The following is a 26,504-nucleotide window of genomic DNA, read 5'->3' as shown; positions in this document are numbered from 1 at the left end:
AGGACACTCTTACACAGTTCAATAGAATAAGCATTTAGGTTGATTACCTAAGCATTTCTTATTGTGGTTTGTCTTCCGCCCTGCTGGGGTTCTCAACCCAAGAGCCTAAGGTGTTCTCACCCGCAACAAAAGGATACAAATGTTACAATAAGAGACTTCGAAAAATTGTTGAATGCATTGATGTTATGATTGATGAAGCATGCAAAGGTCCCAAAAAGGTAACATCAGCAAAAGAGGATGATGATGATGAATTCTTTCCCACATAAAATCACAATGATATAGAAGAAGAAACTAATGAAGCAACAGAAGAAGACACATCAGACAAAGAAAAGGCTCCATCCAGGTATGTTCAAAAGAATCATCCAGAAACTCAAATTCTAGGAGAAAAGGAATCTGGGGTACAAACAAGAAGAACCCTTGTAGGATCTTCTAGTTATCTAGATTTATTATCCACCATTGAACCACAAAATGTAAATAAATCTGGTAAATATGAATTTTGGGTTAATGCCATGAATGAAGAACTTGATCAAATTGAAAAGAATGATACTTGGGAATTTCTTCAAAGGCCTCATGATAAAAATGTTATTGGGACAAAATGGATATTCAAAAATAAGTTGAACGAAAATGGAGAGGTAATTAGGAACAAAGCTAGAATTGTTTGTAAAGGTTATTCTCAACAAGAAGGCGTAGACTTTGAAGAAATATTTGCACTAGTAGCTATACTTGAAGCCATAAGAATTTTTCTTGCATTTTCAAGTTTTCGAAATTTCAAAGTTCATCAAATGGATGTAAAATCTTCTTTCCTTAATGGAGATCTAGAAGAAGAAGTATATATTGAACGACCAGAAGGATTCATTTTGGGGAATGATGAAAGCCTTGTATGAAAACTCAAAAAGGCTTTATATGGGCTAAAACAAGCTCCGCGGCATGGTATTATCATCTTGACAAATATATTCAAAAACAAGGTTTCACAAAAGGATCAGCAGAAAGCAACTTGTGCACACAAATTGAGGGTGATAAACTACTATTTATTGTTGTTTATGTTGATGATATCATCTTTAGCAGTAATGAAGAATATATGAGTCAAAACTTTGCTTCTGTTATGCAACAAGAATTTGAAATTTCTTTACTTGGGGAATTAACCTATTTTCTTGGTCTACAAGTGCAACAAGCAAAAGATGGCATATTTCTCTCACAAACAAAATATCTCAAGTAGATTCTGAAGAAGAATAGGATGGAAGATTGCAAGCATCTATGTATTCCCATGATGACAGGATGTAGCCTCAGTTCTAATGATGATTCTCCCGCAGTAAACCAACCAGAGTACAATCCTATGATTGGAAGTCTGCTTTATCTAAAAAGTACCAAACCAGATATCATGCATGCAGTTGGCATTGTTGGATGTTTCTAAGCCAATCCAAAGGAATCGCATCTTCAGGCAGTAAAGAGAATATTCAAATATCTTCAAGCAACCCAAGGCTTTTGTCTATGGTATCCTAAAGATGTAGATCTTACCCTTCATGCATACACAGATATGGATTGGGTTGGAAATGTTGATGATTAAAAAAGCACCAGTGGAGGTGAATTTTACATGGGGCCCTTATTGGTATCTTGGTTCAGCAAGAAATAAAGTTCCATTTCCTTATCTATAGCAGAAGCAAAATATGTGGCTACAACATCTTGTTGCACACAACTTCTCTGGATGATGCAAACATTACAAGATATACAAATCAAATGTTCTCCACCCGTCTCCATCCTATGTGATAATACAAGTGCTATTAGTATTTCGAAAAATCCTATTATGCACTCCAAGACCAACATATTCCAATTAAGTATCACTTTATACGAGAACAAGTTCTTGAGCAAAAGGTTAAATTGGAGTACGTTCCCTCCAAAGAACAAGTTGCTAATATATTTACTAAACCTCTTCCCAAAGAAGCATTTGAATATCTCAGACAGAAACTAGGACTTGTCTCTACCTCATCTTGTTCTTAATCTAGTCTGCTCAGTCTACATGTGAAAATTCATAAGGTTTCTTTATATACATGGGTTTCATGAAGTAGATTCGCATATATATGCAAGTTTCTTTACAGACAGTGACATATGTTTTTCTCTGATAGAAAAATAGTGGGACAGACTCAAGATCAGCCTCTAACATGCTGCTAACAGCTATGATTTGATTTTTATTAGTCTAGTGTTGATGGGTACAGTCTATTGATATAGTATTGAGTTATGTTTTTCTCATTGATATTTATCTCATTGATGAAGATGCTTTGATGAATGAATTGTTGACAATGAACAGTTAGCACACGTTTAGGGGGAGCATTAACCTTACAAAATATAATGCATTGTTGGCATTATGGTTGTTGAATTATGATACTATTAAGATATTTTGGTCTCAGTTATTAATGTCATATCTATCATTTTTTGTAAAGGTCATGTGGAGACCTATGATGTAATAATTGTCATATTTAGTCATGTATGGACTTCAGAGGTCATGTCAAATATGTAATCCCACTTGGTTGGGTGGTTGAGTCAAATATGTATCCCCACTTGGTTGGGTGATTGATGTATGTATGAGTCCTTGGTGATAGGAAGGTCATATGCAGTTCAGTTATAGAGTCATGTTCTTCATTTGAAAATATTTTGAAGATTCAGCATGTGCTCAAGGGGAGCATGGATAGTATAGTGCAAATCAGATCCACAAGGGGAGCTTTGGTCTAGCCTTTGCCCTTGATGTCAAAAGGGAAGAGTATCTTGGTGTTTGAATAATGGTTATTTGATGTATCTAACAGGTTTCTATAGGTGATAAACACCAACATGGTTGCCATCAAGTCCAAGGGGAGGATATTTTTGGCATTATGATGCATGTGTTGTCCTCGATGGAAACTCACATGTAAGAGAACAAGTATATGGTAACTAGATGAATCCACAGGTCAGTTTAGAGGTGACATAGTGATGGAAAAAAATAACAGAATGATGGGACAAAGGTTTACAGGTCAGAATTATAAGTTTAATAAAGGTGAATATTTGAAGATCTATATGCAGGTTCATCAAAACCAAGTCGCGTATACAAACATGTACAAAGAAGAAAAGTTGCGAGTTAATATTTGAAGATCTATAGGTGATTTAGTTAAGGCCAATTTGCGTATACACATAGGTTTGGTGAAGAAAAGTTGTGTAAAATTTTTGCACTAGGTCTTTACCATAGTATTGGCCCATGGTAATGAGAACGACAACAGATAGTAATCCCGTCAAATATTACCATCGGCATTAGTGTAGTTTTGACCCGAGGTAATGGATAAGGGCTAAACTATATAAGGAGGTGAAGATCAAAGTGCTAAGTGTGCATGTGAAAGGGTTTTTGATGAATACTTCAATCTAAAGTATATTTGCATTGTAAGGGCCATAATATTCACATATATTTGAAATAATTATGCATCGATGAATACAATGATGGATCAAGATCATGAGACCTAAAATGACTTTCCATTGTATGATTTTCTCATGGATTGACTAGATATAAGTAGTCACGCATGTTTTTGTCTCTGAATATTATGATCTGGGTCTTTCTGAAGTTTTGAATAGCTGCATAGTTTTAGGTTAAAATTTGTAGATCTATACCCAGGTTGGTCTCGGTAAAGTCGTGTATATACGCAGGTTCGCTTCTTCAAAGTCACGTATATAAAGTAAGGATTTATGTTCATAAATTACTGATCAACTTCATCAATGTTGTTGTATCTCTGTTGTCTATTAATGATGTCCTCATGTTGATCAGGGTTGAGTGATAATGTCTGAAGTAGAACTGATTGAATGATGAAGTTGAATTTGGTTACATGTTGATTGGTTGAAATATTATTGATGTTGTTAACTATATGATGGTTCTGTAAGCTAAAAAAATATTGTAGAATATCTTCGGTCAACTCTATGTCTGATTCAGAATTACAAGTTTTCAGTTTTCAATATATTAAGATATGTACGCAAGTTTCTCTACAAAAAAGCGGACACAGTTTGCCTTAAGTGAAGTAGCATATACATTTTGGGATATGAATGTTCATGGTTGCAGTTGATTATGTGTGTTGATGTAGTATTCTGAGTTCAGTTCTGTGTTCAGGTTATAGTGATCTCACTATTCTGTTTGAATTAACTTGGTGTTTACTTCAGTTGATCTACAATTTTTGGTGTATTAAAGCAAGTGGATTGAGTGTGAAAATTTATGAAACGTGGTCCATGAATGTTGCTGAGGGTTGGAGCCTTCAGTGAGGAAGTTGAATCTTCCTGCCAGTGCGTACTGGTATGAGTCTGCACCACTACAAGATTGTAAGCAGTTTTTGATATTAATAAGTTTGAAGATTGAGACGACAGCAACGGTGGTTTTCTCCCACATTGGGTTTCCACCTTAAATCTCGATGTTCATTTGTGTTTCTTATGTGTGATACTTTATTATGTTTTTACTGCACCTGCTTTGAGCTTATCAAATTCCTGATAAATTTCTTACATTCTGGTTTAAGTTTAACAGATAAAGAATTAGCTTTTCTACAAGTTTACTAAGCATGCACTAGTTTCTTTTACAACAGTCGTGTACATATGCGAGTTGGGTTCAGTAAAGTTGTGTATACATTTTAGAAAATAAAATTATTTTTTGTGAGTTTTTAAAATATTGATTCACCGGCGTGGCCCCCCCCCACCCTCTCAGTATTTTTCCCAACAAAAAATTACTTCAAGGGTTGATTTGCAACTATTTCCTGGTATAGCAGGAAATAGAGGTATGTGGCACTTAGCTCAGTAGAGGTTGAATACATGCGGCTGGAAGTCAATCAACATGTGATGCCATATGAATGAGGAAAATACTTGTGGGTATTTTCACTCAGGAGATGGATTTGATAGTGATTTATTGTTGCATTAAACTCTCTAAGAATCCAATATTTCATGATAGGTCCAAGTACATCGATATCAGGTACCATCACTTGCAGGATTGTATGCAGAGGAGAATTATGATGCTACAATACATTCCAAATGAGGAGAAGGATGAAAATATCTTGAGAAAGAAATTTTCAAGAGAAAAATTAGCATTCCATAGGTGCAGGATAGGGGTGGTTCAAAATCCCTTTCTTTCTAAGAGGGAGTGTTAGAAATTATAGCAAGAAGAGCTAAATTTGACTTGTGCCTTAGTCAAATTTAGTAATTTGATTTTCCACATCAGTAGGATGACTTGGATTGAAGTTAACTTGTGTGAAATGGATTTGTATGCTATTTTACTTAGTAAATTCAAGTTACAAGTTAGAAGTAGAGTTGTGCATGTAGAGATTGCTAAAATATAGCAATCTAGTTCAGTTATTTTCAGTTTGACTCAGTTAACAGAGTTGAAGTAGCTAGTTGAGTCAGTTGAAGGTCAATTGAGTTGTGTAATTGTTGTTAACTCAATGATCTCTCAATTAAACTAGTAAATCAACTAAAAATAGCCTAGACATGCATGGAATTTAATTTTCCTAGCTAGAGTGGAGGAAAAAGCACATTGTAGTTATCAATTGTATACTAGTTGAGTATATAGGCTTGGAATTTAAGCAAGTGAATAGTTCCTTTGGAATCGCGTAAGAAAATAGGAGAAAATTCCTGTCTTTTAAGAGCTAATTTCCTCCAGGATTGCATAAGAAAATAGGAGAAAGTTGGGGCCTTGAATTGGCTAAGTGTTGGCCAGAGTAGGATAGTCAGCAAGAGAACATGTTTATAGTGTAGGGCGTGCTTTGGGATTGAAACAAGACATTGTAATAGTTTCTCATTCTCATCTGATTAATGAAAATTAGCTGAGGGGGTTTTCCGATTTGGATTCCCCTATAAATCATTGTGTTATTTTGGTGTTTTAATGGTTGCATGTCATTGCATTTGTTTCTAAATTATGATTTCCATTCCACAAAATAGTAGAGGAAATTTGTAATCCTGATTTTAATTCGATTTCATCAGTAGTAGAAAATTTTTATTAATTTCTATAGATAATTCTCTACCTAGAGTAGGAAAAAATAGTGAAATAAATAGTGACAAAGAAAAAAAATCTAGATCGGCCATTGTACGTACTTGCAACAGGTGGTGCAGGTATTGGAAAAATGTTTACTATTATAGCATTATTCCAATCTCTAATTCGCTTGTACAACAACATATTTGAAGTTGACCGAGCTCAACTAAAAGGAATCATAACAACATATACAAAGAAGGAAACCTTCAATGCAAGTGGTGTAACATTGCATTCTACATTTCATTTACCATTTAACAAATTAGAACATCTTTCACTTAAAGGTGAAAAATTAGACACATTGACAAAACATTAGGAACAACTTTGTGCTTTGCTTATTGATGAGTTGTCTTTGATAGGTTCGACATTATTATACGAAGTTGCCAATTTTTTGTAGGAAATAAAGAAAACTCCATTGGATTATTTTGGAAATATAGATGTGATATTTTCAAGTGACTTGTTCGAAGCTCAACCAATCAAATATTCTCAAATTTTGGAGCAACCAATTTTTTCAAAGAAAAAAACAACATATAATTTATGTAAGGAAAAAGTGAAATCCTATGAATCACATACCACAATGCATCAAAAGGACAACAAATTTATTTAAATACTTAACATAATGCGAGTGAATCAACAATACGATGAAGACATAGAATATATAAACGATAAGTGCTATAGAACTACTCCACTAGATCCTTTGTTTCCATATCTATTTTACAGGAACAAGGATGTATAGAAGCATAACCAAAAAATGCTTTCACATGTAAAGGAGAGCTAATAGTTCTTCATGCGATTGGCGAATATCACAATAGGGAAATAGGATATGTGGCATATGAAAAAAAATGAGATTACTACGAAGAATCCTTATCAACTCCAATGTTCTCATTGAGACATATGCAGGAAACTATAATAAAAAGGATGGCCTTGTTAATGGCATAGATGGAATACCCAAAAAAATATACAAAAAATAGGAAAAATGTTGATGTGTTATGGATAGATTTTGTAAATCAAAAAATTTGTAAACTGTAAAGAAACAAGTATCATGAACTATATGAAGAAAACATTTCATCGAATTGGACTCCAATATTACATGTTCCAAAATTGTTGACTTGTCATAGCAAGATCTTTAGAAATGAAATGCAAAAACAATTTCTGATATAGCTAGCTTGTGCTAGAACAATTCATCGATCACAAGGTTTAACAATGAATGGACTTGCATTTGATCTGAGAGGTATATCGACACATGTATTAGTTTACATAACATTGTCACATCTTAGAACCCTAGAACCATTGTATATTCTTCAAAAACTAACACAAAATAACTTCTATGTGAATAAGAAAATATTAGAAGAAATGAAATGCTTAAGAATGAAAGCATCATGGAAATCAGCATGTGTAAACGAGCAGATAGAAAATGCAAATACTTTAATGGTTGCAACTTTTAATACATGAATTCTACATGCCCATGTGAATGAAATTGTGTGTGATGAAGATATAATGAATGTTATGATTCTTTGTATCCAAGAAACACATCTAAATTTTCCGCCATCAAATAACTGAATTTCACAATTTCAATTTCAACATATCAAGTTGTCTTTATGGAGTACTTACTTTCATACAAGAAAAAATAGAAATCATATAAAAAAAATGTTTTGTTGGAAGTATACTTCCAATGTCGAATATGCATAATAAATGTATATGTTGAGCCACTTGTATCTATTTCAGCCATCATTGAAGCAACAGAAATAGCAAGGGCACAACTCATGCCTAGTGATTACATTTTTATACATATTATAGATTTCAATACTGATATCAAGTGAAATATAAAAAGAAGTAAAGAGTTATTAGAGTACATGGAGTTTTAACAATTACAAGACGTAACAAGAAATTTTATTTCCAAAGAATAAGACAATTATTGATCACATTTGGACAAATTTCTGCAACATGAGCCACCTTGGAGTGATCATGATGTAGTTCATGCTTGGTTACACTTTGTGTGATTCTAATCTTGCATAAGATATGCATTTTGTTTTGAAGTAGTAAATTTCAATGGCAATTATAAATGTAATACAACAGATTTTAGCAAATCTTAGCTATTTCGTATAAGTTGAAAGGATACATTTGTTTTCTCGTTCTCGTGTGGAATTCAAAATGGATAAGTAATTAATTTAATTTTACAAGGCAATAAGGACCATATATTACAGGAATCGTATATACTTTTGAGGTATGAGTATTCTTAAATATTTAGCCTTTTATTTTATTTTTTTATTGTTTTTCAATGTTTTATAACTCACATTTGTTAAAGAATTATCATAAATAAAGTTAATTTATGGTTTCACAAGTGCCAAATATGTGAAAGATGAACAAGTATTGTGCGGAAGTGTTGTTGTCTTTTCTGCATGTTCCTTCCCATACATACTCGTTGCTTCACACATTTTCTTCGCATACTTCCATCTGACGTGACACATTTTTTGTACATTGATGAACTCTTTTTAAATGTGATTAATTTTTGAAATAAACCTTATTTAGGGATGAATTCCCTTAAGAAAATTGACAAAGTTGCATGCATCTCTGAAATTTTTCAAATCCTTGTGTTAGGTTATTCATAAATCAAAGTCGACAATGAAATAGTAGTGGGGGCTAGCCAAGCGATCGAATCGCTTCGTAGTAGGGATAACTAAGCACGTCTTTTGCAGTGAGAGTTATTATTGATAAAATATAAGCTAATTGTAATCATCACAAATTTTTCATACTAACGCGGAAGCAAGATGCATAATAAATGGATGAGATGGTTTTGGAATTTTGAGATTTATTTTCACTAGTTTCTGTAAATGTTGGATTTGGTATCTTCAATTGCTATTTATTGAAAAAATGTCTTGTATAACAAATTTAACACTTGCAATAGAAAAAATTTATTTTACACTTGCAGTGGTAACATATGGTGATTATATACATAACTAAAAAAGTGTGCAATCAATTGGTATTCAGAACGTTATAGATTGAGAAAGTGTTTCCACCTACAAAACATACATGGATAATAGAAGAAGCAGATAACATTTTTTCACTAATGCGATTAACTCACTTTCTCGTATCGATGAGAACTTTCACTAGGCGACTGCATATAAGCGTTATGTGCATCTACCGATGGAAGAGAAGAACAACAACAATATTTGGACTAGTGGATTAGCAAATGATACATGTGTGCTAGAATTTTTTGGTTTCAGGGAAATTGTTCATTTGTGTGCAAACAATTTTGATTCAAGAACTAGAACAATTATGCTACCATCAAAAAAACAAACCTTTAGATTATTGTCTTCTGGATCCCACACATAATTGAGAAAATTTTCCACGTTTCGAACCATATAATATGGTTCATCATTAGGACAAAAATTCCTCTGAATCTAAAGGAATTCAGATGGATATTCAAGCTACTAGAACCTAATATGTGCTTGAAATTGATAGAAAAATATAGTTTCCCGAAGCCAGAGGCAAGAATGTCTAACATTGTTGGAGATTTTATTTCGCCAAATTAATAGGTTCCTTTCGATATTTTTTTTCTATTTATTTATTTGTTTAAACATCCATTTAGGGACTTTTATTCGCTCTATGCATGCATGATGGGCCAAGAAACTACATCAAATGTTCCAAAATGCATCCTTTATATACTTTATCACACCTACAAAAAAGATTGTATATTCAATCAAGTTGATATCATTTCTAACAAATTAGCTTTTTATTTAGTCAATTTATCTAGGGCCAATAGGTTCTTCATGATGGTGTATCCGATAACATCTTTCGTTGTGAACCATGTCTTTCACAACTTGTCGTATAATCCTAAATTCAATGTGAATCAAGAATTAATGTAGTTATGACATCCTATACTATGGAAGTATAATGTGTCTTTAAACTTTTTTCTAATTTAAGAAGTCTTTGTATAGCAATTCAAATGCATGATAACTATACAAGAGCCTCATCAAATTTTTTTCTCAAGCATAGGTTTTCCTATGGAGCAATGGTATGCACGAAGAAAGAGAAAGAAATACTCTAATTTGAATTTATCAATTTCAAGGTAAGTCATTGTTGCTACCAAAATTTGTTGTAGATAAGTATTTTGTTGCTAAAGGTTGTAGGAAATACCATGTCTGGTTGATTATATTTGAAAGCCAAAACAAAAAAAAATTTATTTCTTTGTCACTTACAATTGGAGAAATCACAATCAATAATGTGGCTTGTGTTGTAGAACTCGCAGAGATTTTGCATCCTTTTAACTTAAGTGAAGTTGAATCCATTAAATCCTTTAATAAGGAGGGTCTATTTACACACTTGGAAATTATTGTGTACGGAAACTTGTTTCCACATGTTAGAGAGAAAAGCAAAGGAAGTCAAAATACATCAACAAAAAATCAAGGGATAGTCATAAATGTTGAAAAAAATGTTGGAGAATCAAGCAATAGTACCTTTGTAGAGAAATTTGTACCTTCCACAAAAAATACTCATGAAAGTTCATCCTCGAGTCAAAATAAGAGAAAAGATATTCCAAGTACAAAACAGTTTGCAGTGCGCTATCAGGTAGTGGAAATGACAAAGAGCTTGATTGAAGATTCACTCTAGAAAGAGAATATATGGATAAATCATCCAAATCTGGAAGTCCTATGAAAATAAGAAGTGTTGAAGAAGTTATGGAAGTAGAATTTGAGAGCGTTGTGCCACTTGATCAGGTTAGTGCTCATTTAGCAGAAAACCAGAAAATAATGCAACAAATTGTTGAACAATTTACTACTTTCGATGATTGTTTTGCCACATTGAAAAATTAAAAGTATGACAGGGGAAGTAAAAAATTGAAGATTTTGAAAGTAAATGTTTGTTACAAAAATGTTATTGATCAAACGTAAATGCATATTGGTCTTTTTTGAGTTGGAACCACGTGGCTCCTGAAATTGCATCAAGCTACCAGTGACATACTTGCACATTCTATTAGCCAATAGGAAGGAAAAAAAACTTGAGTCTAAAAACAAGAATAAAATACCTAGAAGATGTTTTAAATTTGGGTCGTTTATTGATGACTCCATTGGAAATACGGACAACACCTTTCACAATTTCTACCCCAAACACATCACATATATTTGATAAACCTATCAATCCCCTTAATGTGGTGAAAACATATACTATCAATAGTATATGCAAAATATTGCAAATTATTAAACATGCATGGAAAGAAGCTTTCAATTTGGAGCATTTAGTACAAAGAACTAAGTCAGTTGTCGAGTGCATTGAACATGACCTTGAAGGAGACATGTATTTCATAAACAATGACTGACATGCTTTTAGCCAGACACTTGATTTACTTTTTGATATAGAGAAAAAAGGAAAGGAATTCAAAATGCTAATCCGATGAAGCAAATCAAATATGCATGGCCTTAGGGAATTAGGAGACTAGAGAACATTATTTATGAATGTGAAAACATAGGGAATCAAAGAGAAAATTGATATGTCAATGTTGTATAGATTGTGCAGGAATTAAACATTCCACACATCACATGTGACTCTAGATTAATTTCAAGAGAAACGTTGATGGTTGAAATGGATATGCTAAAACAATAAAAGGAAACAAAATTCAGTAGTGTAGTTAATTTTATTACAAAGGAAATTTGCTAATGGCTAATTACTTTTGTTAATGTTAATAAACATAACTTTTCTTTAGCTACTTAGTTGCAAGAAGAAGTCGTGAAAATTGAGAAGGAGATATGCAGTGAACGTGTCAAACATGAAATTACAATTTCTCCTATGAAATATTACATCCAAGCCAAGTTAAAGAAATTCCTTGAAAAAAATGAAAAATTCAAAAAACTGTTTACAGTTAGACAATCATCTATGCTTTAACATATTGTGATGGTTCTTAAATCTTAGAACATTCATTTTCCTTTTTATTAGTGATTAAATGTTCAGGTTTTTTAGATATGTTATCATGAATTAAGCCAATTATTAGATGTAGTTTCTTACTTTTCTTTGCAGGTACCCTTTTCATATTACAGTTCACGAGAGTCCAATTCTAGTCTTTAGTGAGACAAATTCATTTAATTTTATGGTTAACTATAAATATTTTAATAAGTGCTTTAGGAATCAAACATTATTCTCCGCACAAAAAAATTTCTAAGTGGTTTAATATTGAAAATGTAAATTACTTACATAACGAATTTCATTTGCACATGCTTTTTTTTTTCCAAATAGTTTTGTTTCAAAGCTAAATTATCAATTATTATGTGTTTTAAACTAATTATAGAAAAACTCTTGCTATTTTTTGAAATGCGAGTGTGGAAAGTTAAAGAGACAAAGAAGTTATGATGAATAGTTATGTAGTATTCTTGTTAGTGAAATTGTATTCATTGTTGTTCAAGACTAATTATGTTGTATGAATTTTGAGATTGTTCCCCAGTTTTGTGGATAATTTCAAGATGATTTTTTTCCTAAGTTGTCGAAAATATACTTTAAGCTTTTTAGATTGTATCTAATGTTCTTTTGTTGATTAGAATGAAAATGAATAGTCAATAATAGTTTTGATTGTCATAAATATATTATATCTTTGATGTTTATTTTAATCATATCTATGATATTTGGAATTTGAATCTAGATACAATTGTTTTTATTATAACTATTTTTGTTATTGTTAAAGACTTTTCAATCACAAACAATGATCACTCTGTTCTAATTCTGAATCTATTTACCAATTTTGTGAATTGCTTTGAAATGATGGTTTTGCAAAAGTGTCAAGGATATTCTTTGTGTTTTTCATTACTATTAAAGGCTTTTCAAGCAAAAACAATGATCACTCTATTCTAACTATGAATCTATTTATCAATTTTGTGAAGTTCTCTAAAATGATGTTTTTGCAAAAGTTTTCAAACATATGCTTTGTTATTTTACCTATATAATTTTGCTTACTTTCGCCTATACTTTAGCTAATATAGTTAATCATATATACTTATTCGAAATCAAATGAACACATAAACCAAAATTTTCATGTCTCAAACTGCTACTTAATTGACTTATCTGTAATATGGTCTGCATATTCATTTTACCCCACAACACTTCTTCCTCACATAGATTGAAAACATAGTTCATTTAATATTGGATAATACGAGTTCAATTGTAAAATGTGAAATGACTAATGCACTTAGAATTCAGAAAACATCAATAAAAATTTGTTCACCCTATTTTGATAGAGAAAAATTGGCCAATAGCAAAACAAGCTAACAAAGTAAATGCTCTTAATACGTGTTGGTTCATTGAATAAATGTCGAAAAGACCTGTATTTATTGGTAGGAGAGATTTAGTTAATCAAACAGGATGAGATTTAGGATATTAATAATATTGTATGTTGATATTTATTTCTAAAGTGTGTCAAACGAAGCAATCATTAATGGTAAGAAATTGATATAGTTACTATTATTAACATTTTCATTGTGTGGAGTGTCAAGGTGCAGTCGAAGTTTTTATTGAGAAGTAGCACTAGCTATAATAGCGATAATGTCAATATTAGTATTCTGAAATCCTTTTCCATACCTTCGCACTCATCATTACCACTTCTACACACCTCCAAACATGTAGCTTCCCAACAATATGTCTTAGTATTTCATTGTGTAGAATCAGGGAATTGATATCGAGAAAATATTAACCAATATTATATATTATTTAATTTATCCAAATTATCCCTCTATATAGGTGCAAAGGAAGCTTTCATTATGTAGAATAAAAATATAGGAGAGAAGCACAATATAGAGGAAGGAGAAAGGGTGAGAAAAAAGTGCAAAGTGTGGAGGGGTAGTGAATGTTTTCATTGTGCATAACTAAGTGGCCTAATATCTTTTATGCATAACTTTTCTGGTTGTGTGAACTTCCTTATCTTTGCGCTTACTTTGTATTAAGACTCAAGTTTGAATATTGGTACCAAATTTTTTTTCATGTTCGTATATATTTCCGTCACCATATACTTTTTCAATACATGTATTTTCGGCAAAGAATTTGTTTTGGATACACATAAGTTTGCATTTTCAGTAGACATTATTCCATTTGTAGATTTTTTGTGCACATTTTTATCCCATACAACACTTTTATGCAAGTAAATAATGGTTATTCCAACTTACATTTTTTCCATTTGCAAATGCAACATGCATGGTTGGCACATGTACTTTAGTTTTGCATGTGTATTTGTGTTGACGGTGTTGGATACCGCCAACATATAGGGGATCTCCCTGATATGAGGTCCCAATTAGACCTCACACCATTTGGTGTAGGATTCCAATCCAGAATATGGCCCGACTGCCATTTACTTAAATATATGCCTTGGTTTAAGAATTTGCCATGAGAGAGAAGTGCACATGTGCTTTTGAATGAGAAAGAAAGTGTGCCTTATGAATGTTCAATTGTATATGTATCAAGGTTATTTCACTACAATGGAGGTATAAAGTGAGACTTACAAGATAATTAATAGTACTAATCTAATGGATACACACAAACAGATGAGGAAGACTCTTCTAACATCAAGAGAAGTAGTTCATATAGATGCGACAATCGTTATAATCATTAATCACACATTTCCAATAAGTTAAGCACCAAATTCACAAAAACAGTTCAATTACTCTAGTACATGTGAAATTGAACATGAATCACAAACATTAAAAGAATAGTCTCAAAACATCCAAAATCCATGCATGAAAATGTTCTAGCCAAAAGGCTTCAAGTATTAAGAAAAATGTCTAAGACACAAAAGTATAATGAACACTAGTAGCTCCAAGAGTGGAGTGTTAGAGCCACTACTTGCCCCCCAAAAGTACCATCTCGATCTCTCTAATGCCTTGTGGGAGGATCCAAGGTTAAAAATCCTTTGTGGATTCTTTTATAACTTGAGGCATGACCTTTCATAACCTCAGGACTCTTGACTTTCCAACTTCTAATGACCTTTGGACTTCTAGAACCTTTGGACTTCCAAATGACTCTTGTAATTACATATGATTCTTGGTATTACATGTATTTTGGACTTTTTATGGCTCTTTTGTTAAGAAAAATACTGAGAGGGGGGATGAATCAATATTTTTAACTCTCTTTAATTTTTCACTTCATATTTTGAATTTTGTATGCTACTGTTCTTAATGCAAACAACATATGTACGCGACTCTAGTGAATGCAAACAACGTATATCCAGATAACTTAGTTTGACATATATTCCATCATATATTTATCTTTATCTAGTGCATTATTAATTGCATCATACATATAGTATGTAGTAAATAGAGAATAAAACACAACACATAATCAACACACATAGAACACCAAGATTTTAGGTGGAAACCCAATGTGGGAGAAAACCACCATTTTCAGTGTCTCTGTCTTCTCTTTTTATTATTAATAAAACTTCATTTCATATTTTATTGGCACAGACTCTTACCATCATGTAGGAACCCACCTGCATGAGGCTATAACCTCCACTCATTCTCCAGCGCCCACTAGAAGGGAGCTACAACCCCCTGATATCATTTACTGACTCCTACCAGAAAGGAGAACCTACCCCCTAAATAAATTTACCATCTACCACTGGAAGGAAGCTCTGACTCCCTTACTGAAGGCTCCAACCCTCAGCACCTCTTGTGGACTATGTTTCATAATATTTCAGACTGGATCCACCTGACTCAAAACATCAAAACCTACAAGCCACCTTTCATCATATTTTTACACTGGACCCACATCAACAATAAGTCCAATACCAAAGAACAACTTTGAAACAAAATACTGAATCATCAAATCACTAAATAAACTAATATATCCTATTGAATCATAGAATACAAAATCAACAATGAATCACCATAACCAAGTCATACTAATGCACAACCACTCATCAATATACCAAGTCATACAATGTTAGTCATCACAAAAACAAAGTGTTGTCATTGAAAACCCTAATCATAATTACTTCATAATGCATATTCTACTGTTATGACAAAAACTCGTGTATATACGTGCTTCCTCTATATAATACCTGCATACATATCTCAAATCAATGACTAATGAAATCTCTATCAAACTGAATCACTGTGTTAGTGACTGAACTACTAAAATAATGAATCACAACCTGAAAACCTAATCATAATGCAACATCATCATTATCCAATAAACAATATAATCAACCCAATCAACATTGTCATATACATATCATCATGATAGAGACATCATTGACATACAATAACAAATACAATATAGCAATCATCATCAAGCAACACTACAAATCATGACTAGATATGACTTAGAATATATATGTGACTATTAGTATCCAAACCAATGTATATACAAGCTTATTATGTTCAAAACCCACATAGAAATCTCAACATACTGAAAAACATATCTCAGTATATATATGAAACTACCCAGAAACAAATTTGCTTATGTATGTGACTATTTAGAAGCAAACCTACATACAAATCTCATATCTTTCACTGCAAATATAACTTCACAATCCACAGACTTTGGAATAATTCATTTAGATCACAACATTATTATAACCACATATCTATCATTGTTAGTTACTTAGACATTTGCAATAAGTAAGTCAATCAATCATATATTTCATCATATCTTCAGATCTTTCAAATATGGGTCTTCTCCTTGCTCCTTGGTGCACACTTGTTCTAGATCAAATCATTCATAACTAATCTATTACTTTCACACTTAACACCTTGATCTCCATATCCTTATATATTTTTTTCCTTAGCCAATACCTTAGGTAAATCCTTTGGTAATGTCGATAGTATTTGTTGACAGGATCAAATGAGTGTTGTTGCTCCAATTACTATGGGCCAATACCATGGAAATGACCCCTAGTATCCAGGGTTTCATGGTTCAAATTCTATACACAACTTTCACTTATAAGACCACATAAGTGCATGACCCTTATTCATAGGATATGCGTATATTTTCTCAAAATTCACATTTATCATCAATCTATAATATAGCAACTGTTTCTCTGTCTATGTCATTTATAGCATCTATACTAATCTGGATGAGTTCCATAGTCATCAATGTTGGCATCAAGTACATGTTTATCAAGCAGGTTTTCGTCAAGGACAACACATTAGCCATAATGCCAACAATATTCCCCTTCGGACTTGATGGCAACCACTTTGGTGTTTGGACACCACTTGCAAACACCAAGGCTTCTCTCCAAAATACCAAGTTTTCTCCCCAAACACCAAGCTTCTCTCCCCCTTTGGCATCAAGAGAAAAGGGTTCAATTAGGATGCATGAGGTACATCCCTTGTAGTATTGATTTCTATTGATCTGATCTATTGAATATGAATAATGAAATATGCATATTGACCTTGCTCTCCCTGAACATAAGCTGGACCTTCTAAAGATATACTATAAAAGTACAATATTTTGACTCGATCAAATATAACCTTTCCTATCACCAAGTACACATGAGTACATTAGACAGCCAACATATTGGACTCAAATTTTACATCAATGTCCCAAAATAAGGGGATTACATAGATGACATGACTTGATCCCAATAGCCCATACATGACTAAATTTTACAATGATTTATAATATGGGTCTTTTCATGATCTTTAAATCAAGATACATATATGACACTTATAACCAAAGTCAAGAACCTCAACCATGAGGTAGAAATACCATGATAGCCATCAATAACCATCATGCACCATATAGAAATCTGCAACATGATCATTTGATGGCAACAACATAGAAGCGTGAACATCCTCATCATCAAGAAGACATGTAAGATGAGGTAGTGTAGCATCAATTTCTCCAATAACATCAACATATGACCAAATATGCAATGTATCCAAGCATCACCAATCAACTGTAGCATCAGATTGCACGATCAAGATCTGTCAACAACTGATCTCCTTAACCGCATGTCATCAATATTAACATGCTCCATCCACATATAAGAAGAGCCACAATCCATAAGCAACAATATCAATATTTTGAACTACAACATCATAGATATCTTATACAACATCATATTATCAGAACCTCCAGCAATTAATCCATAACATACCTCATCAAGTGCATCAAGTAGGATCAACACATTATTAACACCTTCACTAAGTGCAACTCGAGAAACATATAGGCATCATCCATAACTTCACCACATGCAATCCATACATCATTGATGACCCATAACATAATGACAACAACATTAATAACCATATATCAAAATCACCAATAATCATATGAACTCATCATAGTAAAATAATGCACAAAGGAGTGCTAAAGAAACCATAATGCCAACAATGGACCTATTAGAAGCATAGGAGATGCTCCCCTTGAACCTATGTCAACTTTTCACCATCAATTCTGATCACATTATATCCATCTCATCATTCAGAAAATGCACCAAAGAACCATTTCAATCATTAGCAATATAAGATTTGCAACAACTTATAAACTAATCATGAACCAACATCATTCTAATAAACATATGAGAATCATTAAGATTCTGCAATAGATCAATATTAGAACCAGAGAGCCAATACTAAATTATGGAACCATATGAGAAGCTTCCCCTAAGTTTGTGCCATTTATTTTTCATTACTAAAAACCATACACAGTTGTATATATCAGAAATTGTGTATACATGTGACTGTCATTCATAAGATCCGCGTACATAATGTATAACCACAACTCCTCCTGAACATGACATGCATATTCCTATTCACTTCTACTTCATCAAATTCAATGTCGGTAGCATAAGCATAAAAAAATGAATATCAAAACAACATAAGGAATCATCATCAAGATGTACATGCATATATCCCCCTAAGATCATGCACCACTGATCCTATGGAATTGATAATCATTACTTGTTCTTCATGAGGTTATGTACACCACATTTACTTCTGCAACCCCTATTAGAAGAATGTATTAAGAAAAGATAGACTGCAATGGGAACCATTTTCTTTTACTCTGAATCTGAGCAAGAGGAACTATACCTCTTATTTATGCCCAAATTCTTCTTTACTAGCACATATAATTTGTCTGCATTCTGAATCCTCTTTCTATAACCTTTCTAGTCTCTTCTTCTATAACTTTTCATTTATTTGATGTAAACACAATTATATGTCCTTTTTCAGTTATTTGACTTACACTTAGAATATTTTGTTTTAGTTCTTGCACTAATAATGCACTAGTTGCTTTTGTATACTTATCAAGTTTGGCTCTACCTTTTCCCAGAACTTTTGTTGGAGCATTATTTCCAAGCACAACCTTACCATCTTTATTTTTCTTGAGAGAAACAAAATTGTTCTTATCTTCATACATGTGATGAGAGCATTTGATGTCTATGTATGATTCATCTTCATCTTCAAATGAACTCAGAGCAAGGCCATGCTTAATTTTTTCTTTTTTCTTTTGCTTAATATCGTAAGTGATGGTGAATCCATCTTTCTCAATAACAATATTCTTGTTTGGTTGATTTCCTTGGAAAATATCAACCTATTATCTGTGTGAATCCATAGACTTGTTTCTTCATTCTTTTGCTACATGCTAGAACTTGTTACAAATATAACATCTAACATGATCGAAAAAGGGAACATCATAATATTTTTTCTTAACATTTCTCTTATTACAATAATTAGCTTTGTGACCAAATATAGTGCATGTCAAACAATAACTTTGAAAGAAACTTGGATGCCTAGGAGTTGATGATCTTCTTGTAAAGTATTTTCTTGCTTGAGATCGAAACAATATTCTTTTGCAATTGGCTACAATATGTCCATAGTTATGACATATAAAAAATTCAACATCATTATTCATAGGAGAGAATTGATTGATAATTATATAGTTAGGAGAAAATGATTTCCTTTGAAAATTCTCTTTCTTTGGTTTTTGGTTTCGTTGACTTCTTAATTCTTTGCCAATTATTTCATAGTTTTCTTTGTTAGTCTCATAGTTTTTTGCATAAGCTTGTGATTTAGATTCTCATTTTACAGTTTCATGAAAACCAAGACTAGATTTAATGGAAGGAAACCTTTGACTGCTAAGAAGATTATCCAAAATCTTAATATTATCTTGAAATCTCAAGTGTTTATCCTTTTATTCTAATTTACCTCATAGAATGTTTACCTCAACCTCCAGTCTTTGACATAGATCTTCCTTTTCCAAATACTGCTTCCTCATTCCTTCTTCGACCTTTCTTACGTCGTCTAATTGCTCTCTTAATTTTATTATCTCTCCGTTCATCCCATTATCTTGTTCTTCAAATACTTGGAGTAGCTCTACATTCCGTTTGTTTGAATTTTCAATATTTGATCTTAGAGAGATGATCTCAGCTTCAAGTCCTTCACAATATTGTTTATACTATGCTACAATACTTACTAATTTATCAAGATTCTTGTTCTCATATGCCTACAACTTACTCTTAAGATTATTAGTCCTTTTCAAATCAAAAACAAGTTTCCTTCTAAGATCAAGTTCTTCCTCTAACATGTCTTCTTTTGAATCAGTAACTCCATATGACATATAATACTCATCTTTTGAAACATCATTCTTTCTTTTAGAAACAATATTTCCTGTCAATTCTCCTAATGAACAAACTTCCTCTGTTCTTCCTTCATGGATTTCCTGTAGATCATCCCATAATTCCTTTGCTATTGCATAATGCATAACCTTTCCTAATTTTGAATCAGGGATGTGACCAATGATTTCATATAATGCCACATTAATATTTTGCAATTCCATTTGATGGAGGAGTGTTATTGAAACCATTACATACTAAATTCCAAATATTAGATCCAAGGTTCATTAACTTAGACTTCCTCTCTTTTTTTCCATTCCTGATAGTTATCATCACTAAGCATAAGCATACCTTTATTGTCCATTGTTTCTAACTTTCCTTGTTCTTCTGTTGTAGATTGTCCCTGACCTATAAATGCAGATATTGCCACAAAATCATATGCATTAATTTCACTAATTTCCTAGATTAACGTCTTCCTTCAAGTTGCCTTCTTCTTTTGCTTCTTTCCCATTGTCCCTGATCCACTCTTAAGAGGTTAATCTTATGCTGGAGCGACTTTCTCTGATACCAATTGTTAGGAAAAATATTGGGGTGGTGAATCAATATTTTTAACTCACTTTAATTTTTCACTTCATATTCTGAATTTTGTACGCTATTTTTCTTAATGCAACTAGCATATGTAGGTGAATCTAGTGAATGAAAAAAATGTATATCCAGATAACTTAATTTGACATAAATTCCATCATATATTTATCTTTATCTGGTGCATTATTAATTTCATCAAAAATATAGTATGTAGTAAAGAGAAAATAAATCACATCACATAATCAACACATATAGAACACCATGATTTTAGGTGGAAACCCAATGTGGGAGAAAACCACCATTCTCATCATCTATGTATTCTTCTTTTATTATTAAGAAAAATTCATTACATCTTGTATTGTCATAAACTCTTACCAACACGCAAGCACCCACCTGTAGGAGGATACAACCTCCACTCATTCTCTAGCACCCATTGGAAGGGAACTAGAATCCCCTAATATCGTATACCGAATCCTACTGGAAGGGAGCACCGACCCCCTAAATAAATTTACCAGCTACCACTAGAAGGAATCTCTGACTCCCTTACTGAAGGCTCCAACCCTCAACACCTCTTATGAACCATGTTTCATAATATTTCATACTGGATCCACCTGACTCAAAACATCAAAACTTGTAGGCCACCTTTCATCATATTTTCACACTAGACTCACATCAACAATAATCTCAATACCAAATAACAACTCTAAAACCAAATACTGAATCATCCAATGAATGAAAAAACCGAGATACCATATTGAATAATAGAATACTGAAACAACATTGAATCACCATAACTAGAGCATACTAATGCACAACCACTTATCAATATACTAAGTCATACATTGTTAGTCATCACAAAAACAAAGTATTGTCACTGAAAAACTTGATTAGATTTACTTCAAAATGCATATGATATTGTTTTGACAAAAACCCATGTATATACACATTTCCTTTGTATAATACCTACCTACAAATCTCATATCACTGATTACTGAAATCTCTGTCAAACTGAATCATTGTTTCAGTTACTGAATTACTAAAATAATGAATCGCAACAGATACATCAACACTGACTCACTGGAAACCAAATCATAATGCAACATCATCATTGTCCAAGCCATAATATAATCAACCCAATCAATGATTTTAGATATAAAACATCATGATAAAGACATCATTGATAGACAACAACAAATACAACAGAACAATCATTATCAAGTAGCATTGCAAACCCTGACCAAATCTGGCTCATAATATATATGTGATTGTTCTTGGGAAAACCAACACATATATGCACTTTTTATGTGCAACACTCATGTACATATCTTGACATACCGAAAAACATATTTCATAATATATATGTGACTACCCAGAAATCGATCTTCATATGTACGTGACTATTTAGAAGGAAACCTGAATAGAGATATCATACCTTTCATTGCAAACATAGCTTTTCACTCTACATGCTTTTGAATAATTCATTTATATCACAACATTATTATAACCATAGATCTATCAGTGTTAGTTACTTAGACATTTTCAATAAGTAAATCAAACAATCATATATGTCAACATATCATCAGATATTTCATATCAGAGTCTTCTCCTTGCTCCCTGGTGCACACCTGTTCCAGATCAAATCATTCATAAATAATACATTACTTTCACACTTAACACCTTGATCTCCATCTCCCTATATAGCTTTTTCCTTTTCCACTAACTTAGGTAAATCTTTTGGTAATTTTGATAGTATTTGTTGATAGGATCAAATGAACGTTTCCACTCCAATTACTATGGGCCAATACGATGGTAATGATCCCTGGTATCCATATTATCATGGTTCGGATTATGTACATGAATTTAACTTATAAGACCTACATATGTAAATGGCCTTCTTCATAGGATCTACATATACTTTCTCAAACTCCACATTTATCATCAATCTATAATATAACAACCATTTCTCTGTCTATATCCTTTGTAGCATTTGTATCAATCTATAAGAGTACCACAGTCATCAATGTTGACATCAAGTCCATATTTCTCAAGTAGTTTTCCATCAAGGACAACACATTATCTATAATGCCAACAATCTATACATGACTCTTGGACTTCCACTTATTTGTCTTCACAATAATTACATAATTACATCATAACTTCCACATCATCATGTGATGAGACATGAAAAGTTACTATCATTGATGATTGAGATTCATAGTGACTGATGACATGGATTTTCTTGAATGGTGACATAGCTGCCACTCGTGTCTTTATTCTAGGATGCAACTTCCAATTGTTGATGTATTCACCCTCCAAAGGGTCTTTGATCTTATGGAGTCTTCATGCTGCTTCAATCATTAAGAATTCAATGTGTTATTTTTCTTTCATTATTTCTTTGTCTGCCTTATTTTCCCGATCTTCTTTATAGATGCCTACCATGTTGTTCCTGAAATACCTATAATTGCAATCACTAATGGCAAGTAAACATCAACCTGAAAAATCTCCTAGTCTAACATGTTTCATTCATATTTTATGTTCATTCCTTAACAATGTGCTTCGGAATAATAAGGAGAGCTTCTAGGTGCAAGGGTGCACTTCAAAAGGCTGAAGGGATAAAGTGAATAAGCTTCAGTGTTGCGGGATGCGCTCATGTACTCAAGAGAGAGAGACACTTAAGGGAGGGTGCATGGCGCATGTTCGAAGGATGAAGGATGAGGCTTTGGGCTTCCCAAATGTATTGTGCACTCAAGGGAGACAAGGAGGGAAAAGGGCACATTTTTGAAGGCTAAAGGGAAAGGATTCAAAGCTTCAAGGTGCACTCTTGCACTCAAGAAGGAAAAGGAGGGTGCAGGGCACAATTTTTAAGGACGAAGGATGAAGCTTCAGGGCTTCATAGTGCACTCATGTGCTCAAAGGGACAAGGAGGGTGCAAGGCGCATTTCTGAAGGCTAAATGAGTTAATATTTGATTATTTAGGGTGTGATCATGTGCTCAAGGTGTGTATTCCTTCGAGTCAAAGGAATGCGCTCAAGGGAAGACTTGGTTTTTCAAGGGCGCAGTTCGGAACAAGGAAGCGGAATATGCTTAGGAGTGTGTTATGTTCTCTTGGAGGGAACAGGGCACACTTTCAAATGACGAAGGATTCTCAATCAAGGCTTAAGAGTGCGCCCATGCACTCTTTGCCTTAATGGGCTCACTTGAACAATCAAAATTTGTCTAAGTCTGAAGGATAGAATAAGGTGTAAGCTTAATGAGTTTAGATATGAAATCATGTGCGCCACATACCAACTCATAAAGAAAATTTAGACAAGCTTGAAAAATGATAAATATACATCTAAATGCCACTTTGCATACATTCCCAAAGTGCAACAAACAAAGTGTGTGTGACTACGACAAAAAGTATCGTTTTACAACAAGCAAAGGTGTTATGACCATGAAATGTACTACAAATGTTCTTATCAACACAATGACACATTAGGATGATCATGAACACTTGAAACATTTAGAATGACTTGAAACAACACTCAATGACCAATGCAACACTAGATACAACGTGAAGTAGGCTCCAAAATTTGAATGTAGTGAAATTTTGGAGGGTGTTATAGCAACGACAACACTTTGTTTGACATTTTTTAGTTCATTTGCCTTGGTTTCGCACATGTGTTATTTAACATATTTCTAATTTTGCAAACAATTGTAATAATATTTTCATCTTCTAACCAACAACAAACTCTAGGTAGTCGGGTCAATAATCAAAGACATTTGTGTAAAATATTTACTTGAATTACCAAAACAAACATTGTGCAGATTTCGTTTTGCACAAATACATTAATTTTATCAATGTTAGTGCTAATAAGCTTTTTTTTTACAACAGGAACTTGAAACATAAGTTAATAGACATTAGCAAATGAAAAAAATTATCATTTTTCATTTTGTTTAAATGTAAATGGCAATGGAAATCGAAATGCAGTTATTGACAGACAATTTTTATCACATACACTTGTTGCATTGGTCTATATGTTATCTTTCTTTGCCCATGTTTCCATATGAGTAGTAAGAATATTAAATAAAGAAGCTAACTTCCAATTACCTTCAGCATAAGTGGATTTCAAAATGATTCTAACATATACGACTATGCAAAGTAAGCCGTAATTATTTTTTTAATGCTAGATGTTGAACCATTTGCAGTGCACTTAGTATCTATCATTGCAGGTTCTTGCATTAGTCAATAAAAAATTCAATGAAAACATATAATGTATGGCAAGTTTTATTATTTTAATTATCAATATCTTTTGGTTATATGTTTTAATCTTTTAAAATTCGAGTAATGTTAAATATTTAAATCTTTTGTTTTAATTGCATCGAGAGGCGCTCTCCAACCCAATATGGAAGAGATGTTGTAGGGTTACATTATGTTATGTGATGTGATGTGAGGTTATGTTATGTAAAAATTTTGACTCATTAAAATTGCATAATAATAAAAATAAAATAAAAATACAATTATATATCTATATCTATATATATATATATATATATATATATATGAATAATTATCAATTAAAACATTTTGGCTGGGTTAAATTACATAAAAATAAAATAAAACAAAATTGATAATTATACTTAACTAGCCTAGATCAATCTTAACTTTGGAGCTACCAAATGTTGAGGGGGATCAAATGTCTTGAGGTGAAAACCTCTTTTAGAGTGAAAAGAAATTTGATCCCTCTCGACGCCTTGTAGATTCGGAGTTAAGATGGGTCTAGGCTAGTTTAGCTGATTTTGTTGTATGAAATATGAAAATGTGGAAGAAGCATTCATCGTGCTTGTTCCTGCACTCTGCACAATGAAAGCTTATTTCTCACCTCTGTATTTCGTACAATGAAAATCTAACACCAATTATTGTTATATAAATTGAACTTCAATACACGCTTATTACTATATACATCAAACTCCAATGTAGGATGAAGCATTATGTCATACAGTGAGCAAAACAATGATTCAATGGACATTCATTCACACCAAATGAATTACAATTTTAATGTGAAAGGTAAAGTGTCACTGTCTGAAATAATGACTGTATTATGAGATCCTGCTTTCAACTTCAAAAAAATATTGTTTTGTATCATAAGTCCCTGTTGGTTTTAGAAATTGATAAAATTTTATTATAAATAAATTTCAACTGGTCATAGTTAATGTTTTATTGTGCAAAGCTTTCCTTGTGCGAAGGAATATTCCTCTGAACAACGAAAGCTCCACATAATAAAAATAGATCCCTATAATTTTTGCTTCCCTACATGCATTCATAAATGACACTGAATTTAGTTTCATAATAATATTAATTGTTTTTACCAATTGATAAAATTTGGTTTTCTACACGTCATC

The sequence above is a fragment of the Pinus tabuliformis genome, chromosome 2_1, assembly GCF_031772625.1.
Source record: "Pinus tabuliformis cultivar Carrire ecotype Pingquan chromosome 2_1, CPIR1, whole genome shotgun sequence".
In the NCBI taxonomy this organism is placed as follows: domain Eukaryota; kingdom Viridiplantae; phylum Streptophyta; class Pinopsida; order Pinales; family Pinaceae; genus Pinus; species Pinus tabuliformis.
Note: the sequence above shows the minus strand (reverse complement) of the source record.